Below are 6,358 nucleotides of genomic sequence, written 5' to 3'. Positions count from 1 at the left end.
TTAAGTTCTCTTGGCAACCAATTTTTTAAATTCGATCTCTTTATTTTTTAGGAGTGGAATGTGATTCTCTTTAAAGATACATTGGGTTCCACTTAAAAAAGAGAAAAAGACAATAGTGCATTTTTAGACAACATGTTTAATTTAAAAAATAAAAATAACTTTAAAACATTTTTAAATCATAAAAATATCAATAGTGCACATAAAGGTCTTAATTAGATTATGTATTATATATATATATATTTGATAAAGGTCTTAATTAGATTTTGTCTTATTTATATTGAAAAAGGATATTTTGATTTTTGTTTCTTTTTTATTTAACTTATATTACTTCAAACATTAATTCAATTTACTAATAAAAGTATTCATGTTTTCAATAATTTATTTTAATTTCTAAAAAAGTCTTTGAATTTAATATGTTAGATCTCGTATACATAAAAGTTGATTATCAAATATTTTAATATGTTAGATCTAGCAATACAATAATACAACTAAACAACCATTACAAGAACCAAAAAGACTTAAAAGATTTTTTTTCAAAAAAAAAAAAATTGTGTTAAGAAGGGTAGAGAAAGGGAGGTGAGGGATGAGAAAAGTTTTATCCATCGCCTTTTTTTGGATAAATAGGAAGGGGGAATGAAGGAGAATAAATTTGCTTTGATTAATAGAAAAATGAATATAAGATAATAGATATTAAATGACGATAACCTTATCCCACTTTCATAAATTACACTATGCAATGTTTGGTTATATTGTTGTAATTATTTTTTAAAGTATTTTTTACTTTGAAATGTATTAAAATAATATTTTTTTATTTTTAAAAAATTATTTTTAACATCAACACATCAAAACGATCTGAAAATACTAAAAAATATTAATTTAAAATTAAAAAATAAAATAATTAAATTTTTTAAAAATATAAAAACAAATAGATTTGAAATCGAACAAATCAATTATTAGGGATGGTGGCCATCTTAACCACTCTAATCCTCTAATAATAGATCAAGGCCCTTGACCCTCACCTACCAAGAGACAAACAGTACAAGAATAAATGTTCACACATGTCTTAAACACATATCTCTATTAGAACTGAGAAATATCTCACTATGAATTAAGGACAAAACCCACACCTTTTCAGAAGTAGCTTTAAAGAATCCTAACATATCTTATTATTGAAGATACTGCAGATATACTGCAGGCGTTAAGGCAGAATCAGCGATACGACAACAGATATTGAGGAAGAAGATATTGCAGATATTCGACCTTTATGTCATTGCCTAATACAGCTTATATATTACCTTGTTTATATATGTTTGTATTATTAGTATATGATCTTAGCAAGATTCATGGGAGAAATTATGTGTAAGATTATCTTTTCTTGCTGCATAATTTCCCTGCTATATATACATGTGTACAGCAAAAGAATAATTCAAGAATTCCGTTTCTGCAAATCACTGTCTCAAAATTCTTCACTTATTAGGCCACAACACTATACAAACTAATGGTAAAATACCATAATGCTTCTCAGTGAGAATATTAGCTCATATGTGCTAAGGTTGTATAGGGTGGGTGGCAAAAACTTTTCCTTGTCTTTTCCCTAATCTTGCTTTTTTGTTCTTAAACCACCACCAATTTTTTTCCTTTTATACAGGACGAGATGTACCATAAGATATATTTTTTTAGGAGAATAGTTTGACTAAAATTTTGAAATAAAGTTATTTTGTTTTCTCTAATGTCAATAAATTGAAATCGGGTGGGTGTCAAACTTTTAGGCTTCCTCATGAGCACCCCATATGAAGGGGAAACAAAAAAAAAAAAAAAAAACAATAGCAAGACTTAATTTTTTAGAGGAATAGTTTGACTTGGTTAACAATGTAAAAAAAACTTAGTATTGAATATTTCAGTAATCACTCTGTCATATTTGTTTATTACAAAAATAAAATATTTATATTTTGACGATATAGAATGGACACAACAAACTAACATTATTTCAAACTCTTGATACAGGTAAATAAAATAAGAAAAAAAAACTTCAAACTTCTTTTTATATCTATATATAGAGAGAGAGGGGGGGATGCAAAACATTATTGCTTAATTGGTAAATTCATAAATAGGGCACTTTCAAGGGGTTAAACTTGGAAATTTAACTTTTAGCTAGGATATCAAATAATTAAAACAAAGAGGGCCTCACGTGCAAAAATTTCTATAAATAACTTCGCTATTTTGCTTCTTTTCCCATAAATACACGCGTAGAGTAATAAAATAATTAAAAAATACACTAATAAGCTTTAATTGCTTAGTTTATTATAACAAGTGAATACTAATTTTAAGAAATTCAACAATTAGACTAGTATTTATGCAAGTTCAATTTCTAAGCATATAAATTTATACATCATAAACATACAATCAAAATAAGAATATATAAAGATTGTAGTATATATATTATATACATATTTAAAATTAAAAGAGATTGAAATACAATCCTAGCATCGATACCAATCATATATATTATTTAAACAACACTACTTATTGAAGCAGTTAACATTTTATTAAGCTAAAAACTTTTGTTGTTAAAGATAATCTTTTTGTTCTTAAAGTTTTATTACTCCTCTTTTAGTATAAAAAAATGTTTGCAATAAGATACTATTGCAATTAAATCTTGATTATGAGCACTGAGGAGGTTTTTTTTAGATATAAAGGGGAAGAAGAAGGAGAAATAGGGGAGGGGAGGGGAGGATCGATAGCCAAGTTATATATTAAATATTACTCATGGAATTATCGACAAAATAATTTTATCTGTCAACTTGTTAGCAATTCTGTTGGTATAATAAACATGTCACTGTCGGACATCTAGGTTTGAATCCCATTGTAATTTCATCATTAAAATCATCCACAAAAACATATACGTCATCGCACTACTTTATTTTTAAAAAATTTTATATTCTGACTGGGATTCCCTTGGTATATACTGATGGAATGTTTCTATCGGTACATACTGACAAGGTTAGTGATGAAATAAATTCAGTTGGTAAATATCACTGTAAAATCATTGGTGATTCTATTTGTATTCGTTGATTTTTTTAGTTGTGGAAGATATTTTTGTCATTGACAAAAAATTGTTAAAAAAAAAAACAAGAGGTGAACATTTTTTTATAAATATATTCTCTTTTATTTTTACTCGTTGGGATTTTTTGATTAAATGAAAACACAAATATTAGTTTTAGGAAGGGAGAAACAAAAGCCAATTTCTAAAAAAATAAAATAAAATTGCAGATCACAGATGAAATATTCCTTCTGTGTTTTGAATTGGTATCAAAATTACTAATGAAATTACAAATAGAAACATGTCGGAAAACATATAATCGATGATTTTTATTTCATCGATCAATCCATCGGTATATAATCACCGATGGATTTACATATGAAATTATAATGCCAAACAAAAAAAAATTACAGGCATTAATTCTGTTAGTAATTCCATCAGTGATTATGGCATATTACCGATTTAATAATCATTGGTAAATACATTGGTAATTATTGCATATCACTGACATAATTAATTCTTAAGAAAATTACATAATTGAATACCAAAATCACCACCATTGAACTTCTCTCTTAAAACCGAACCCATCGACACCAACATAGTTGATATTTCATTAAGAGCATTTTACTATACTTCACTTGGTATACTAAGACATGAAAATCATTAACACAACTTATTCTTTATCACATTGAAGCTTGGACCACTTTTATCATAAGAATAGATATGCAATAATAATTTTTAAATGCCACTAATAATGTTATATGACTTTATTTTTCATATGAACCTGGATCTTGGAATCTCACAACAATTAGGTATAGTTACCATCATTACATCTGTTATTATTCATTTTTGGGTCCCACATAAAAAATGAGAAAATACAAAAAAAGTCAAAGAAATATATTCAGAAGAAAATAAAAAAAAATAATAGTAGTGAGAAAAATATTACAAAGCGCTCAAAAAATGGATGGAAATTGGTTGAGGAGGTTCAAAAATACAAATATTGAAATTTGACAGTATATCGTTGATTGATGAGAGCTTTATTAACAAAGAAAATTTAATTTGAGAAAAAAAAGTCCAAAATCAAATGTTTATGGACTCAATTAAATTTTATTAAAGGTTTAATTGAGTTTATGAAGGGTTTGTTAGCCAGAAAAAATGATTTTCAAGTCAATTTGGGTTTTAATTGGAAGAAATTAATTAAAGTTTTAGGGTCAAGTTACAATCTTTCAGAGTTGATCTAGTTAAATCAGGGGCTTAATTCTATAAATATTGAAGTTTGATGGTCAATTAGGGACTTGATTGAAGAAATTCAAAATCAAGAACCAAAATGGAAAAAGCCTGCAAATTGAGGACTGATTCAAAAATTGACACATGCATCTTTACACCTTTCCTTTTAAATGAAACGGCGTGTTTTGGGCAAAACAACATCATTTCATGCCCTGAAAAAAAAAACACGAAACAATGTTGTTTTGGATGGCATTGTGCTTCTTTTTCCCCTGGACATGCAGGGACAGGGGAAGAAGAAGTTTATCTTCCCTGCAACGCCACTATCTCCCTCCCCACTTGCACAAATCCTAACACAACTCACGCCTCTCATCTGCCGCCATGATAAAGATTAGATAGGGGAGTCCTGCGGATAGTTGAGGCGACTGTACAGAGGCCGTTTGAGACGCCCTACCCTGTCTCCAGGATTGGACAAAGGTAGGGTAGCTCCCGCTTCCCCTATCCTATAAATACCCCGTTCAACCAGGGGGAACAAAGGAAAAAATTTTATAAAAAAAAATAAGGGAAAGTATAGAGAGAAGAGACAAACATAGAGGAAGCAACGATTACAGAGAAAGATTACATAAAGGGGGGAGATTGACAAGGAAGAGAGGGTTCGAGAGAGAAAAAATATTACAAAGAAGATTGAAATAGAAGACAAACGAAAGGGAAGAAAAACAAGGGAGAATAAAGGAAGAGAAGGGAAGAAGAATGAAAAAAAAAAGAACAAAAGATGGATGACAAACGCAAGGGAAGAAAAACAGGGCTTCCCAACCACCGTCAACTCCAGTACCATCAAGGCCACCGCCTAGTTAGCCACCTCCCATCATCTTCTTCTGCTGCTTTATTCCCCCACCCCTCGCAATCTCCATTGTTTGGCTAATGAACAGTGGGGAGTTAATTATAATTCACTCTCCACTGTTCACGTAGCATGTGAACAGTTGAGAACTTTTACCTTATGCATTGGGCCAAACAACGCCAACCTAGACCAAAATGGCTAGGATGGGTTTTGCTCAATTTGAAAATAAAAATAAAAAAAAAACTTTTAGGCCAATTTAAAAGTGATATTAAAATACCCGGTTTCATTAAAATGTTGCAATAATATAAAAAAATGTTAGAAAAACAAAACGGGTTTGTTTTCTATACATACGGCCAAGTCTAAAAAAAATCATATTGTATTTTCATACAATAAAAATTTTTAGCATGCATTATGGTTTTAATAACCAGTTTATTAAAGTCATGAGAACTAGGCCAACATTTCAAAAAAATTATTTTGTTTTCTTTTAATATTTAGGATTACGAACTTATACGTAAGATGTACTCCTAATATTAAAATTAGTTTCTTTGATTGACATAGAATAATTAGATTTTACTCGATAAGATAGGGATTCCTTTACCGAGGAAACCTTTTTTTAAATCATAAATAGACCAATAACTAGAAAACTCAATAAGACCTTAGCTACATCAGATAATTAAACAATGCAAACTACCTTAGGTAGAGTGTAGTTGAGGTGTTAATACCTTTCTTTTACGCAACCAGTCCTCGTACCCAATCTTTGAGACTAGTTAGGGTTCCTAGTAACCAAAACACTAAATGGCGACTCTCATTCCTTCTTCCAATGATAAAAGACAAGAATCCCTTGTCTCCCCATTTTTGTTAGATATATAACCTACTTGAGAGTGGATGATCGTCGTGACGCCGCACACGTGCGACAAAATCCTTTTATTTTTAAAATTTTGAAGCTCATTCCCCTCAATGAACTATATAGAATCCCTCTTGATGAACTTTTGGTTAGCAGATCAGCAATAATTTCCTTTGACTTTACATAGTCAATGGAAATGATTCTATTTGAGAGCAAGTGTTTGTTTAACGATATTATGTCTAAAACTTATATGTCTAAACTTATTGTTATACATACTACTTCGCACTCTTCCAGTTATAGAATGACTATTACAACGGGCATAAATTGTCGGCACTGGTTTTGGCCAACGTGAAATATCCTTTAAGAAACTTCAAAGTCACTCGGCTTCCTCTCTAATTTTATCAAGAAACAT

This window comes from Populus alba, chromosome 15, assembly GCF_005239225.2.
Source record: "Populus alba chromosome 15, ASM523922v2, whole genome shotgun sequence".
In the NCBI taxonomy this organism is placed as follows: domain Eukaryota; kingdom Viridiplantae; phylum Streptophyta; class Magnoliopsida; order Malpighiales; family Salicaceae; genus Populus; species Populus alba.
Note: the sequence above shows the minus strand (reverse complement) of the source record.